The sequence below is a fragment of the Pinus tabuliformis genome, chromosome 3_1, assembly GCF_031772625.1.
Source record: "Pinus tabuliformis cultivar Carrire ecotype Pingquan chromosome 3_1, CPIR1, whole genome shotgun sequence".
In the NCBI taxonomy this organism is placed as follows: domain Eukaryota; kingdom Viridiplantae; phylum Streptophyta; class Pinopsida; order Pinales; family Pinaceae; genus Pinus; species Pinus tabuliformis.
In genome coordinates, this window is record NC_142301.1 from 14,300,981 (window position 1) to 14,317,623 (window position 16,643).

A 16,643-nucleotide genomic window follows, 5' to 3' on the forward strand; every position below is an offset into this window, starting at 1 on the left:
GTGGCAACTATACTTATTTTACATTGGAAATAAAATGGTGCTGCTTGAAATGTCAAAAATCGTGGTTTATTGCATTTATACTTATACTACAAAGCTCCTCGACACTTCAGTATATCAACATTTGGGGGTGTTTTGAAATCAATCTATGTTAAAACTTAATACTCTTTGTCATCTTCTAGAGAGTATTATTCTGTGCACATTAACTATTGGCCTCTTACAATTGAGTTGCATTCGATATGTACCTGCCTTTTTTTTCTTTCTTTCTTGTTTTTCCATGTGGTAATGTTCACATGAAAGTTTAACTTTACAAAATTTAAGTATATTTATGTCGTCAAATACAAAAATGGTCACTTGGACTGGTGGATACACCAATTATACATAAAGAGAGGAATTGTGCAATGCGGCTCGAACATAGTTTAGAATGCCAAGGAAGGTAGCAAATAGAAAATAAATGTAATATGACACACATCCAGAACAATATAGCTGTGAACCAATACAGGGTTTACTCATTGCAAGACTTAAATCCCCCAAATTAAAGACTGCCAGCATTTTAGGATTTCATAGGGGTGTATATACTATATACATGGAAGCAAAAGTAGGCTACTCAATGTTACACGCCCATGTGTGTAACCTATAGGAGAAATTTTTTCTCCTCTTTGTTCAGCTCACTGGCCAGCAGCCTTATACCGATCCATAGCTAGCCTCAAAGGCTTTCCATCCATGCTCCAATCAGTGCTTTATCTCATCTTAGCCTATTCATCTGATGAGGGAGGCTTATCTATTGTAAGGTATATTAACCATTTTTGTATTCAAGTGCCTTCATTTAATGTTTAATGGCATTCTAGTATGGTTCACAGGTTGAATTGGATCACAGACTGCTTCTGATTGTATTTTTGTTCCCACGCTTCACTTTGGTGGCTATTCCTTGCCTCTAGTCTGGTGTAACTTTCCTTTCCCCTGTCTAAGAGGAGCACAGATAGGAGGCACCAATTGATGTGGCTTGTACCTGGTAATTAGTACTTAACACTATCCTTCTCTTTCTTATATCCATCTCCCATAATCGGGTTGATTGCTATCTATCACTAGTATTGGTTCTTTGTTTTCTTTGTCCTTGACTAGGGGACTGAAAACATTTTCCTAAGAGTTGATGCAGTAGAAGGAAAGGAAAAAGCATGTGCCATAATGATAAAATGTAAAAGATGGGTACGGATAAATAAAAATGGATGGACAAAAGCATAGCTTCAGCTCTACCTCCCTCATTAGCTCTCACCCAATTCTTGGCTAATGCATGAGCTATCAAAACGAAAGGAACTTTGAATATTCCTACCCTGATTAACAATGAAACACTTCATCTTTAAGGCGTTAATGAATCAATGCAAGCTTTTAACCCAAGCTATGCAAGAAAAGGAAAATTAACGAAGAAACATGTGCACAAAAGGGGTTGTAAAAATAGGCCGAGGAAAGGGGTAGCTTAAGTCACATGATTTCTCCCTCTTCACATTATAATGCTGAGGGATGATGGAATTTCATAGCTGGTATGAAGAACGTGGCACCCTCCATGAAGTAAACCTCTACCATATCACTAACTAGTTGCACCTGTTGATTGATGGATCAACCTATGAATTGTTTCCCCCTTTAGGGTTGGAAGTGTTGGAAATATTGAGAGGGGGATGAATCAATTTTTCTTAGCAATTAGTAATTTATTAATCTTTTTAGAGCATTAGTTATTCATCAACAGTATTAAAAGCAGTAAATAAACAGTAGACAATGAACACAAATTTTTAGGTGGAAAACCCCCTTCGGGTCAAAAACCTCTAAACACTTTTCTAATAAGTTCTTTACTTTAGCTCCAACTGAAAAGAAAGCTACACCTCCCTAGAACTCTAGAAAAACATTCTTCTCTAGCACCCACTGGAAGGATGCCCCAATGCCCTGGGTTATATCAGAAGACAACTGAAAGGATGCTCCAACACCACCACCTTAACACTCTAGCACCACCCTAACACCCTGAAGCGTTTTCAAGCTACAACCTGAAGGTGACTTTCAACCAACTCCCTAGCACCACCCTACCACCCTAGAAGGACAAAAATTAAATACAAAAATTGTGGAATCTTGTACTAGGGACAGTGGTCCACTTTACAATGATGTTCAATGACTTTTCTTTGACTGACGGTTGACCAACAACGCTAGGACCTATAACCTTGTCCCAACTACGAACCAAACCCTTGTACCAAAACAAAATGACTAATTCAATTCTTGTACAAAATTACAAATAGTGTACCTTTACAAGAATCTGAATTACAACAACTTGTATAATGACCTTTACAAAATGCCTTAGATGCTGATGATGAACCTTGGAGTGCCCTTTCTATCTCTGTGGATGATGAAGCTGTGAGGAGATGCTTGTCATACACTGCTGCTGTAGTAGTATTGGTGTTGCTGCTGTCACTATTGTAGATGCTCATCCTTGATGTGCCAATGGTTTGCTAGAACTTCACCCACTGTATAAGTTGTGTAATCATATCTGGAAGTGATTCTCAACACTGTTCTTATGTCTCAATGCTGTAATGAAGGATACTTGAAGAGGTTCAACCTGCATCAAAGTCTTGACTCTTCTTCGTTGTGCAATGAAGTGACGTGAGGTATGTCCTTAATTTTCCATCAGTTGTAACAGTTGATATGTGTCTACAAGATTAGCTTTTACTGGGCTTTAATTCTGTACATGCAAATGTGCTGTAGGATACCATATGAAGTTGGCCTCTCAGTGCAAACTGGAAATGGTATTTAAGACCTGCAATACAATCAAGCAAGTCACAAAAACCCCAACCAAAAGACAAAATAAACCCTGAACCAAGCAATTACCAGCTACAAGAAGATACAAAGGTGGATCCAAACAATAAAAGAAAAATCTAGCAAAGATTTGATCTGAAAGTCCAAAACATAAAAGAAATTTATCCCTGAACCAAACCAAGACAACACCAAAAGGGAATTTACTCCTGCATTCAACGAAAAACCTAAGTGAATCCACAACAAAAGCAAGAGAATTGGAACCACAGAACCAAACAAACAAAGCGCTGATGGCTATAAGTGTTGAAGATTGTAACTAGCTTTGGTCTTCATAATTGTACTTGTCAAAAGGAAAATTTATTATTAAAGAAAATGACTTATTAGAGCATGGGTTTCATGCTTGGGTCAATGTTTTCTAGGTCAAAGCCTCCATTGAAGGCTTCTAGGTTTTATCTTGAGTCATTAGAGCCATTGTCATTTTTATTAAACCCTTCTTTGGCTTTTGTATCATGCAAAAATATTTATTTTTGAGTCAAAATGGTCATTTGTCACCTCCACACCAAGTTGTCCCTGCCCTCATCAAGTCAGCCTGGGTTAGGGCAATTCAACCTGTAAAGTTTTGTAGATGTTCTATGCAAAGAGCAATTTCACTTTTCTCACAACAATCATACAAGTAGATAAGTAAAATGCAGATAGAACATATAAGCAGATCTTACAGAAGACAAATCAGAAACAAGAAAAATGAATGTGTTCGTTTCGGCGGTCAACAGGATGCTTCAACCAGCAAAGTCTCCTTTGGTCAGCCAGCCCAGCATGTGTCACAACAACCCTCCTGGTAGCTCATACTTTTAGGATGAGAGAGGAAGATGTGAGTTGAGTTGTGTTCAAATTCTCTCCAACTTTTCCTGTATATATATCCATCAATGAGGGTGTGTGACACATCTGTTGGGCATGTGAGCCTACATTACAAAACTGGCTGACCTTGCACATATAATTTATTAAGAATAATAAATTCAAAATATAAGTTCTGCTCATCGGATTAAGACTATTTTTATATGGATTTTACACCTCTCAGAAAGAGGAATCCAACAAAAATATTAGCCTCTTAATCTGAGCATCAGAACATGGAGTTTGGACCTAGTTGTCCAATTTTAACACTCCCTCTCAACTAGGGAGAACTCCATCTATTAGTGCAATTAACATCGTGAGTCATCCCGCCGAAACTTGCTTTGCTGGCTTCTTTATTTCAGAACAGAAGTGGGTCAGTCACAAAGACATCATTCCCCGACTGACATAATCAGTCCAGAGGTCCCAGACCTCACAAATCTTGATCCCAGATCAAGTGGTTGGACCATGCCATCCTAGATAGAGAGTACGGCAATCTCTGATGCGTCCATCAGTCTTTGCTAATAGTCTCTAGCTTTTCCACACCTCATTGGCCAAATGAGAGGTACTTCCCATGAGCCCTGAACTCAATGGGTAGGATGCATACGGGGCACAGATTAAATGAGTGGCGAACCAGCTCAATAATCACAAGGGTGGGGCAGAAGCATTATGAGTGCTTATAGCTCCGAGAAGCTATCCCCAAAGCCCCCTAGAGCTCCCAGAGCTCATCGTCCAACAGGACCCATATCATAGGGTCTTTCCACGACACCAAGACTCTCACGGAAGGTTAGGAACTTGACCTTCCCCAGGGGCTTAGTGAGAGTATCCGCAACCTGCTCATCAGTTCCTATATGATCGAGCCTTACGGCGCCTCGCTGTACCATATCCCGGATAAAGTGGTACCTGATATCAATATGCTTGGATCGGTCGTGGAACACAGGATTCTCAGTCATACGAATCTCACTCTGATTATCACAGAGTATTACAGTGGTATCTAGCACATGTTGGAACAGCTCACTAAAGAGCTTCAACCAAACTGCTTCACAACAGGCCATACTAGCAGCAATGTATTCGGCCTCCGTGGTGCTCAAAGCCACCGATTTCTGCTTCCTGCTCATCCATGAGATCGAAGCAGAACCAAGATTGAAACAGCATCCAGATGTGCTCTTACGATCCACCACACTGCCAGCCCAATCGGCATCAGTATATCCCCGGAGTATCACACTCTCGGCAGTGTATCTCAGCCCATGGTTTATCGTGCCCCGAAGATATCTCAAAAGATTCTTGTCACCAACCCAGTGAAAATGATGAGGCTCAACCATCTGTTGACTCAAAGTATTCACTGCAAAACATATGTCCGGACGGGTGTTCACTAAGAACATCAAAGCTCCTATGAGTTGACAATACTCAGTAGGATTGGCCAAGATAGGCCCTGCAACGCTGCCACTCAACTTCTTAAAGTTGAGTTCCATTGGTGTCGACATGGACTTACAGTCCACCATCCCAAATCTTTCCAGAAGCTTCACAATATACTTTCCTTGAGAAAGGAGAATCTCTCCAGGTCCCTGCCAGACCTCCAGGCCTAGGAAATAGTGCATCAGTCCTAGGTCTTTCATCTCGAACTCAGCAGCAAGCTCCCTCTTACATTGATGAATGAGAGGGTCATCACCTGTCAGGAAGAGGTCGTCCACATACAGCACTAGAATGAGAGGCTTTCCTTCCTCAACCTTAAAGCAAAGGTTTGGATCAGCATTGCTTCGAGTGAAGCCCAGCTTCATCAAGTAACTAACCATCCTCTCATACCAAGCTCTGGGTGCTTGCTTTAACCCATAGAGGGCTTTCTTCAACCTGCAGACATAAGTGTCTTGATCTTGAACTTCAAATCCCAGAGGTTGTTCTACATACACCTCTTCCTTTATTGCACCATGCAAAAAAGCGGTCTTGACATCCATCTGATGAAGACTCCATCCTTGCGTAGCAGCAAGGGCTATGATGGATCGGATGGTGGTATATCGAGCCACAGGTGCAAATATATCGTCATAGTCAATTCCTTCCTTTTGAGAGAAGCCACGGGCAACAAATCTTGCCTTAAACTCTTCAGTACTCCCATCAGATCCATGTTTAATCTTGTAGAGCCATTTAGCGGTGACAACAGATTTGTCCTTCGGTCTCGGGACCACATCCCAGACATCATTCTTCATAATAGCCTCATAGCATCCTTCCAGACTTGATGCTTGATGGCTTCCTCAAAAGATCCAGGTTCAGATTGTATAATAGTACTCATGGCAGCTAGATACCCTTGGTATCTACACGGCTTCTTGCTTTCTCGGAATGTTCCCCTTGGGGCAGCATGACCCTCAGCATCTTCGAGGGTGTCCTTGAGCCATGATGGCCTCTTTCCTAGAGAAGGGGAAGGATCAATAGGGTCCATTGGCCCTTCAACATCAGGCATAGTCTCATCCTGGGGTTCTTCCAGATTTCCAGGTCTTTCTTCATGGTTTTCTTCAGATCTAGGAAGATCTACTACTTTCTTCAGGGAAGCATCTTCGTCAAAAGTGACATCATGGCTTATCTCTACTTCCCTTTGACCAGGTACATAGACTCTATATGCCTTAGAAGTCTCACTGTAGCCCACAAACATTCCTTTCTTCCCAGTAGCATCCAGCTTACTTCTCTTTTCTTTCGGCACATGAAAATAGACAGGACATCCAAAAATTCTAAAATGTGAGACATCAGGTTTCTTACCAGAGAAAAACTCTTCGAGAGTTTTGGAGTCCAAGGCGGAATGAGGGCATCGGTTTTGAATGTACACAGCAGAATTTGCAGCTTCTCCCCACAGAAACTTTGGAAGACCCTGGTCACATAGCATGGCACGGGCAGCTTCCACAATAGTCCTATTTTGCGTTCAGCAACACCATTCTGCTCAGGAGTATATGCAGTGGTAGTCTCCCTCTTAATGCCAGCTTCTCTGCAAAAGTCTTTGAACTCATTTGATGTTCATCCAGGTGGCATCAATAGGAAGCTCATCAAACTGTGTCGAACATAGTCAAACCTTGACTCAATATAATTTCCAGAACACTGTGATCTTCTTGCTGTACTAACTGACACTGCTTCAGCAGTTATCCTTCTCATCAATAATGAAGGCCTTCAAGTCTGCAGTAGGCCACGCAGTCCAAGACTGATAGAACAACCTATGCTGCTCGCTATGGCCTGCGGCCTAGCCCAGCAGCAAGATAGGCCTATGATCCTCAAACAGTCAGCAACTAATAACATATGCTGATCTGATGACAGTGACTTATCAACCTTGAAACAGTCCTAAGGAACAGCCCTTATCAATGTGCTGTCACCATGCTTCTTTTATTTATAGCAACCGAAACACTGTCCTTTCAGACCTCCTTATACTGTGAATGCGTATAGGGTCAACAAACTGCGGATTCAGGCCTTCTGAAGCTGCGGATTATGAGTCTCTTTCTTGAGCACTGCTGAGATCACCATCTTGCTACTCCTCTAACATCATTGCATCACTAAGAACTTCATTGTTGTCGCAATATCTTTTAGTGTATCATTGTTACGCTATGGTTGCCCTTAGGATCTCTGCACCATAAAGACCACGACAACACTTCGCTGTACTGCTTCTTTCATTATACTTAAATTGTAATAATCATGTTATTACTTCTTGTGATCCTTGTCATTGTGACTGCTTCTGAGATCATATTCATGTCGAGATCACTAGATCCGAATACAATGGAGACTATTGATATGGTATATCTCCTTTTTCAGGGATGCCAAGAATCAATGACATCACCGAAACATACTTCATTAATCTGGTTATGCTGAGACAGTAATATATATGAAATAGAGATAATATTCAAAATGACCTTCGTTGATCCGAGAGAGTAGATCCATCACTGCTCCCTTGGAGTATACCAAGACTGCAGCTCTTGATTTGATTGTCACTGCTCAGATTGCAGTAGACACAGTCATTATTGAAATTCTCTTCAACGAGATTATATGCCGAGACTGATACAGGAATATCTCTGAAAGAGCGGAGATATCTTTATGCTGAGATTGTCATATCAATCTATTCATGTAATGCAAAGACTTTCATTATAAGGATTAGGTCTCTGTTGAGAATATATATAGCTCAGACCTCATTGCAGTGTCCTTATCCGAGATCTTCATCTCCTTATCCATCCGAGTTTTGTGCCTTTAATTCATAGGTATGCCGAGAGAATATTTAGCCCAGTTCATGGATCAATTCTGCGTCCTCATCATACCTTCGAGTTCTGGTCATGAATGCACCTCATACCCTAACCGAGGTGCAGTCAGATCCAGCTTCTCCATGCGAGATCTAGCATGTGTGATTTCTGCGTTCTAGACTGCGGCTCCACTACTGCTTCATTCCCTTAATAGTATGATTATTATAGTGGACAGAGTTCCGACATTTATCATGTAACTGTTCTTCAAAATATCAGAAGTATCGGAGTTCATATGACTGCCTCCGTGACTGCACATAGGTTTTCACTGCGGCTTCATTAACTGTGCGTATATATGTATGGACTGCGTCTTCATTCCAAAGATTGCGGCTTCATTAACTATGCGTATATATATATAGACTGCAGCTTCATTAACTGTGCGTATATATATATAGACTGCAGCTTCATTAACTGTGCGTATATATATATAGACTGCGGCTTCATTATTCCAGCGTATATATGTATGGACTGCGGCTTCATTATTCCAGCGTATATATTGTATGGACTGCGGCTTCATTATTCCAGCGTATATATGTATAACCATTCCCAGCGTATAAAGTGGTTCCATATTGCGTATACAACATAAACAATATTGGATATATGAACAGCGTATCATAATTGTTCTTTATGTCCTGTGTTTACTTATATGCGGCTTCATTATTTCTTCAACTGCGTATTAGTACTCCTCTTGACAGCTACAGGTCTCCTTTTGCACTGCGTCCAGACCTCTTTGTAAGACATGACTGCGGCTTGACTGCAGCTACGTTAGCCTTACTGCGGTTGTCCCTTATATGAACACACGTTAACCTTTAACCTTACTGCGGTTTTTCCTTATATGACTGCGGCTTCCTGCGGTTAGGGCATCACCCTTGGGCCAGCGTATCTGTTGGTTCTCTCCTTCCAAAAACCCAGACGTGGAGAGGAGATTACCTCAAGAATACCTGTTCTTTGATGATGATTGCTATAGATAGAGTTTGTCTTCACCTCAGCTCTGATACCATGTAAAGTTTTGTAGATGTTCTATGCTAAGAGCAATTTCACTTTTCTCACAGCAATCATACAAGTAGATAAGTAAAATGCAGATAGAACATATAAGCAGATCTTACAGAAGACAAATCAGAAACAAGAAAAATGAATGTGTTCGTTTCGGCGGTCAACAGGATGCTTCAACCAGCAAAGTCTCCTTTGGTCAGCCAGCCCAGCATGTGTCACAACAACCCTCCTGGTAGCTCATACTTTTAGGATGAGAGAGGAAGATGTGAGTTGAGTTGTGTTCAAATTCTCTCCAACTTTTCCTGTATATATATCCATCAATGAGGGTGTGTGACACATCTGTTGGGCATGTGAGCCTACATTACAAAACTGGCTGACCTTGCACATATAATTTATTAAGAATAATAAATTCAAAATATAAGTTCTGCTCATCGGATTAAGACTATTTTTATATGGATTTTACACCTCTCAGAAAGAGGAATCCAACAAAAATATTAGCCTCTTAATCTGAGCATCAGAACATGGAGTTTGGACCTAGTTGTCCAATTTTAACACAACCTCACAAGAAGCCTATATATTGAGCAACTCGACTTCATTTGGAGAGCATTCACAAAAACAAGTTCGATCTTCAAAGAAGAAAAGCAGAAAAAGATCACAATAGCTGGAGAAGAACGAAGTTTGCTGGGAACACCTAAATTGAAATTTCCGGGCTATCTATCTCTCACACGTGCGAAGTTCTGGGCAATTGTTGGGGCCGAAAATCTGTTTACTGTAGGTCCGAAATTTTGTTGTTGGGGTCGAAGTTTTGTTGCTGGGGGGCGAAATTCTGAATTGAAGCTGCTGCTGGAGAGCTGTTGGAGTATTTTGTGAAGATCACACATTGAAGGGAAGGGCTGACTTGGTGGTGGAAGAAGGTCTTTGTCTAGGACCTAGGTCTAAGAAGTCTAGAAGTGTCTCATATTGATTTGAATCTACCAGAGGAAGAGTTCTTGGCTGGGTTTTCCCCTTAAAGGGGTTTTTCCCTCGCTGTGTACCTACATCTTGTGTCTCTTGTTCTTGTGATCTTCATATACATATAATTTGGTAATTGCTATTGAAGAAAGTGTAACTAGGTTCGGTCTTTATAATGACATGATCTTTGTAAATGATGTAATAAAAGAGAATAAATTACTTTTGTATACCTTGCTACATGTGTTTCATGAGCAAGAAGTGTCACTAGGTCAAAAGACGACTTCTTGATGTCTTTAGGATTTATTAATATGTCAAAGAGTCATGTCATGTATAAAGAAGTTCTTCATGAGCTTATGTAAATGTATACAAGTCTACAAAAGTGTGTAGTGTTGATTTGGGGTAGCATCGGATCTGCTCTAGGCATGAAAATTGGTGGAGAGGATAAAGCATATGAGATCTCCAAGACCCATAAATGGCTTGGGGAAATTCCACCCGATTAGAGAGATTAAAATAATTAATATTTATAATGGGTTCCTAAGTCTAAACTGAGGAAATAAAAATATTAATGGGTATTAATATAAAATTGGGTGAGAAGGTTCCAAATGACATGGATCAAACCAAATCTAATCTTAGCCATTGATTAGAGATTAAATCTCGGCCATTGAAGACTCAACAGAAGAAGTATAAGAGGAGGCTTGAGGGTCAGTTGGAGATACACCAAGTTGATCAGTCAGTTCGATTTTCTGGAGTGGGGTTTGTTGAGAAAAATCGAACCAATGATCAGAGTTGCAACGAAGGGTAGTGAGTGCATAGCAGAGAGGCAAAGATAGTGCCAGGAGACGAGCGCAGAGGCTGAGAGGTAGATGCAGAACCAGCAGGAGCCACGCAGAGGGCCAGAGTGATCGCGCTGAGGGCTAGAGGGCCTGCGTGGGTGACATAGAGGGCCAGAGAGCCAGCGCAGAGCATTTGTAGGCTGACGCAGAGGGTTTTAGGTTGACGCAGAGGCCAGGAGGGCTGACGTAGAGCCTTAGAGAGGCGTTGGAGAGACTTTCGTGGAGCAGACTTGCCGAATATCTGCTTCCGAAGAGAGGTATTACTGCTAGATTGATTTCTTTGTCGGGTGAGTCAGTTTGGCACCCAGTTGTACTCAAGAAATGCTGTTTAATAATATATATACTTAAATGTCATGTCGGCTCAGAATTAATAGTCACAATGTTTCACTCTTCAAGTCAGCGTGCATATGGACGTAACTACTATAAATACCCCATCAAGGTCAGCGCAAAAATAAGCGACAGAAGCTCGGATTTGTCTGCATCGTCGGATGGGTTTAAGGTGTAGGCAGAAAGGACTTCGGGCTAGCATCTCTGTGTTTCATATAGGCACCACAGATAACATCTTGGCCTCCTCACATTCTCGGTCAAGTACAATGTTGTAGGGTCTCGGATGAGGTGCAATAGAGTGCATATAAGCCTTTGCAACTTCGTATATCCTTACAGTAAGTATCTACAATGGAACCCTCTCGGGGATAGCACCCTCGTCATAGTAATGAAGCTCTCGATGAAGGAAGAAAACGACAGTTATGTATGGATGGAGAGATACAGTCTCAGATGGTCTCGAAGATCCTATAGTCTCGATGGATAGGATCACGATGATCCCACAAACAACATACAATTTCGTCATATTTATTATATCCTCTCGGCATACTCACAGCCACAACTGTAATGATAAGGATATCTGTGCACATTCCGCCTTGGCATTCCAGATAGACGCAACATATCTATAATGACTAAGGTCTCAGTTATATACACGTGATATAAAGATCTCATAGTGACTCACCTAGTCTCGGCATATAGATGCAGTAAGCATATGTGGAGTTTTCACAGTTTTACTTTGTCTTGGTATATATATTATGGTTGATGGTAATCGTGATCTTGGTCATAATCGTGTTAGGTTCAAGATCAGATTCTTGATGAAGATCTCTGTATAGCTCTCAGATATATATATATATATATATATATATATATATAGATTTTGAGGCAGAAAATGTTATATGAAGGAGTAGTATTGATTTTGATGAAGGTGTAGCAGTGTTGTAGAAGTAACAATCGCAGTGATGGCCTCGATGATACAGACAATGATGATATCAGTGATGCAATAATGAGGACCTCAGTGTAGCAGCAACAATGAGGATGATCTCAGTAGTGACTGAAAAGAGGATTGATGTCTTGGTCTTGGAGTGGCAGAATGAGTCAAGGGTCATGGTCTTGGTTTTCGTCAATTGGAATCTATATAAGAAGAATTTTTGTGCGGGTTTTCCTCTCCAAGAGGGAGAGTTTTTGGCCCTGGCAAAAAGCCAGATACTTTGTGTTCTTGTCTCTTTTGTTTTGATAGCAGTTTGATGAAGCTAACACGCACACACTAATAAAGAAAAGAAGATCAAGCTAAGATAAATTATAAAACACTTCACAAATTGTTATCATGTAAAGAAGAATCACTCGAACTTCTGAACGCCCTTGATTCTTCAACATGGTATCAGAGGGAGGTTTGCAGTCTAAGGAAGGGCAGAAAAGAGACATTCATGAGTCAAGTTTCTACAAGACATCAAAGCTAGCTGAAGGAATCAAGATCTACATACAAAGATCAAGACCTAGATCAAAGAAGCAGTCTACAACAAGGTTTTTGAAAGACAAAAGTCAAAAGACGAAGCATTCAGATCTGAAGATACATGGTAATAACTTTGGTGATTCCCACTATTTTGGTCATAGCATACCAGTGATTGAATCCTTTTCCATAAAGAGAACAATCTTGACTACTCGATGATACATACTCAAAGGCATATAGAAGCAGATCATCTACATCATAGTGTTCAATAATGGGTCTCACTACACCTCAGTCATATTTTGGACAGTACTTGATGTAGAATGAAGGTGTTCGTTGACACAACCATAATAACTCTAACTGATGAGTCTCTATACATCATGGCAAGCAACCTCAAGTCGATGTTGCATACTACAAAGTTTAGCAGTTTGTTGGATATATAAATCAAGATAGCTCGAAGTCAAAGAAGGCAATCTTCCTATCAAGGATCTCAGTCAAAGGAAGCATCAATACATCTGCTCCAACTATTGCCAACATGATCAAGGTGAAGATTTCATCTTCACATCTCAAGTAAGTATTTTTTATTAATCTTTTTGGTGAAATGACTTCATGATTGCAAGAAGATCTAAAGGTTAGATAGGTCATCAAAGGTTCTTGCATGAAACAAGAAGGATTGTCATGATCCTTATGAAGAAGAGAAGTCAGTGAACATATCAAAGGTCTCCTTTGAATTCATGAGAGGGAACCCTTAAAGTCCTCTCATCCCTATGCAACAAGAAAGGAGACAGAAAAGAAATATATGAAATAAGAAATGCAGTAAAGAAGGTCATATCACTTAGACCTGATTAAAGGTATCAAAGAATGAAGAAATATCTTCATGAGATCTCAATTGGGAGATCTGAGAAAGATGATAAGAAGATAATCATCTATGCCATTAATAAGCAAAATGGCAAGTATTTTTGGGACAAGGAAGTTTTCCCATTTAACAACTGGTGATATCTATGCAAAATGAATGAAGGACAAGTTGTGGACAAAAGTGTTGAAGTTTAAAGATGTGCAAAAAGGAAAGAAAGAAGCCAGCCAAAGGAAACATTTACCAGATAGGGATATGCAAGATCTTGAAGATTCTCTGATGGAAACCTCAAAGGAGGATTCACTGATCTAGAGAGGTAGCAAGTGCTTCATCAGGAAATTCAACTTACGGAATTCATCAGATGATGGCATGATGACATAAGAAATGAAGTAGATCAAGGGATTGAAGATCTTTTCAATCTAGGAAGATGCCGGAAGAAGCCTAGATGATTTGAAGATAAAATGAGGTATGTATGCTTGTATTTGTATTTAATAATTGTAATGTCATGTTATATGGTTGCAGGTAACATGGATCAAGCATGATCAAGAGGAAAACGATGTACTCCTTGGAAAGGATGCAGAAAGACATAAGTCATACTAGATGAAATCAACATAATATGTCCTCATATGAAGTATGAGGTGGTTGACTACAATTGAAGAACTCTGATTGAGAGCTCGTGGGAATGGAAGGTGTGAGAATGGAAGAGATCGTGAAATATGCAACCATGATGAAGGCAATCAACATCCAAAGGAACAGGAAGATTTAACTAGGAATTCTCCCAGAAAGATATGAAGACTCTGATGGAAGTCTGAAAAGATGAAGACCCTTGACAACCAATATCTTTGGGAGATGTGTCAACATGTATGCAGGGTGTTGATACGTACAATAAGATGTCACTGGAAAAGGCCATCACCAAAAAGGTAATATGTGATTTGTTTTTAGTTTCTGATCTCTTGGAGAAAGTCTGGGTATGTGTGCAGGGCCATGGTAAGAAGAGTTGTGAAGGATGTCACAACTATGTACCTCGTGATCTAGAGCAATCACCGTTGAAGAAAAGATGGCCCTATGAAGGAAGCCCCAGATGTAAATCCAAGGAGGATACTTTCCGGGAAAAGAAGGAATGACATGATGGAGGAAAGTGATGGATGGCTGAACCCTACATGTGAAGAAATTGATGACATTGAAGTCTTGGATCGTCAGTCAACTAGAAGACCCTATAAAGTACTGATGATAGAGTCCCTGGGTAAGAGGGAGCTCTGGGAGGTTCCTATGAGTAAAGGAACTCGAGTAAGTTTCTGAGTAAAGAGAAACTTGGAACTCATCCCTGGTTGAGAGGGAGAGCTAGACACGACATTCTTGTCTTCAGTTTGAAAGAAAGAATGGAGGATTGTGTAATCATCTGGCATTCGAAACTCTTTGAGGATGTGGTAGGGCATCCAAGACAAGAGTGGGCAAGAGGACTGATATTCTTGAGGGTTGGGAACCCAAGTTGAGAATAGTCCTAGTAGGGCATACTCGGAGAACACCCAGGTGGGTATGACCCTAAGAGAGACAATGATGATTCGTGTTTGTCAGCCATTGGTCTCGCCAACATTGTGTGCTTTGATCTAAGTGAGAGATAGAGCTGTTAGTCAAGGCTTTGCTATATGAAACAATGTTGGTTGAAATGATGCTATAACAGATGGATTGCAAATCCGATTCCTCTTATGAGATATTCTTTGGATTAAGAATGACCAAGTACCATTATGAATACCTCCCTAGTTAAGAGGGAGTGTTGAAGAAAGTGTAACTAGGTTCGGTCTTCATAATGACATGATCTTTGTAAATGATGTAATAAAAGAGAATAAATTATTTTTGTATACCTTGCTACATGGGTTTCATGAGCAAGAAGTGTCACTAGGTCAAAAGACTTCTTCTTGATGTCTTTAGGATTTATTAATATGTCAAAGAGTCATGTCATGTATAAAGAAGCTCTTCATGAGCTTATGTAAATGTATACAAGTCTACAAAAGTGTGTAGCAGCCCTCCAAAGACCAAGCTCAATCATCCATAAGCAAGCACAAGAAGACTGCAAGAAAATTGTTTAGAAGGTCATCATGTCGGCTTGCATATGGACGTAACCACTATAAATACCCTGTCAAGGTCAGTGCAAAAATAAGCGACAGAAGCTCGGATTTGTCTACATCCTCGGATGGGTTTAAGGTGCAGGGAGAAAGGACTTCGGGCTAGCATCTCAGTGTTTCGTATAGGCACCATAGATAACATCTCAGCCTTCTCACATACTCGGTCAATTACAATGCTGTAGGGTCTCAGATGAGGTGCAGGAGAGTGCATATAAGCCTCTGCAACTTCGTATATCCTTACAGTAAGTATCTGCAGTGGAACCCTCTCGGTGGTAGCACTCTTGTCATAGTAATGAAGCTCTCGATGAAGGAAGAAAGCTGCAGTTACGTATGGATGGAGAGATACAGTCTCGGATGGCCTCGAAGATCCTATAGTCTCGATGGATAGGATCACAATGATCCCACAAACAACATACAGTTTCATCATATTTATTATATCCTCTCGGCATACTCACAGTCACAACTGTAATGATAAGGATATCAGTGCACATTCTGCCTTGGCATTCCAGATAGACACAACATATCTATAATGACTAAGGTCTCAGTTATATACGCGTGATATAAAGATCTCATAGTGACTCACCTAGTCTCGGCATATAGATGTAGTAAGCATATGTGGAGTTTTCACAGTGATACTCAGTCTTGGTATATATATTATGGATGATGGTAATCGTGATATTGGTTATAATCGTGTTAGGTTCAAGATCAGATTCTTGATGAAGATCTCTGTATAGCTCTCAGAGATATATATACAAATTTAGAGGCATAAAATGTTATATGAAGGAGCAGTATTGATTTTGATGAAGGTGCAACAATGTTGTAGAAGTAAGGATCATAGTGATGGCCTCGATGATACAGGCAGTGATGATATCAGTGATGCAATAATGAGGACCTCAGTGTAGCAACAACAATGAGGATGATCTCAACAGTGACTGAAAAGAGGATTGCTGTCTTGGTCTTGGAGTGGCAGAATGGGTCAAGGGTCATGGTCTTGATATTCGTCAATTGGAATCTCTGTAAGAAGAATTTTTGTGCGAGTTTCCCTATCCAAGAGGGAGAGGTCTTGGCCCTGGTAGAAAGCCAAATACTTTGTGTTCTTGTCTCTTTTGTTTTGGTAGTATTTTGATGAAGGTAACACACACACACTAATAAAGAAAAGAAGATAAAGCTAAGATAAATTATAAAACACTTCACAAA

General features: G+C 40.4%; 1 protein-coding gene across 3 annotated transcripts in view; it reads left to right on the forward strand.

The window, feature by feature from the left end:
• Nucleotides 1-16,643, forward strand: part of DWA1 (DWD (DDB1-binding WD40 protein) hypersensitive to ABA 1) — a 320,516-nt gene that overhangs the window by 276,716 nt on the left and 27,157 nt on the right. The window lies entirely within an intron of this gene.